Below are 796 nucleotides of genomic sequence, written 5' to 3'. Positions count from 1 at the left end.
AAGATGGAGAGATTCATCTCAAGGGTGCATCAAGACCACTTCTATGAAGTTGTGGCCTTGAAGAAGGTGATCCCCGAGGTCCCTTTTTCACTCAAAAAGAGTGAATATCCGGAGATCCGACATAAGATCCGAAGAAGAGGTTGGGAAGCTCTTACCAACCCCATTCAACAAGTCGGAATCTTAATGGTTCAAGAGTTCTATGCCAATGCATGGATCACCAAGACCATGATCAAAGTGTGAACCCGGACCCAAAGAATTGGCTTACTATGGTTCGGGGAAATACTTGGATTTTAGTCCAGAAAATGTAAGGTTGGCATTCAACTTGCCCATGATGCAAGGAGATGAACATCCTTACACTAGAAGGGTCAACTTTGATCAAATGTTGGACCAAGTCCTCACATGCATTTGTGAAGAGGGCGCCCAATGGAAGAGAGATTCAAGAGGAAAGCCGGTTCAATTGAGAAGGCATGACCTCAAACCCATGGCTAGAGGATGGTTGGAGTTTATCCAACGCTCAATCATTCCAACTAGCAACCGGTCCGAAGTTACTATAGACCGGGCTATCATGATTCATAGCATCATGATTGGAGAAGAAATAGAAGTTCATGAGGTTATATCCCAAGAATTCTATAAGGTGGCGGACAAGTCCTCTACCTTGGCAAGGTTAGCCTTTCCTCATCTCATTTGTCACCTCTGTTATTCAGTTGGAATTGACATAGAGGGAGACACCCTCATTGATGAGGACAAGCCCGTCACTAAGAAAAGGATGGAGCAAACAAGAGACCCCTCTCATCAT

The sequence above is a fragment of the Arachis duranensis genome, chromosome 9 (assembly GCF_000817695.3).
Source record: "Arachis duranensis cultivar V14167 chromosome 9, aradu.V14167.gnm2.J7QH, whole genome shotgun sequence".
NCBI classification, from domain to species: Eukaryota; Viridiplantae; Streptophyta; class Magnoliopsida; order Fabales; family Fabaceae; genus Arachis; species Arachis duranensis.
The sequence above is the reverse complement of the archived record's forward strand: the minus strand, read 5'-3'. Positions refer to the sequence as shown.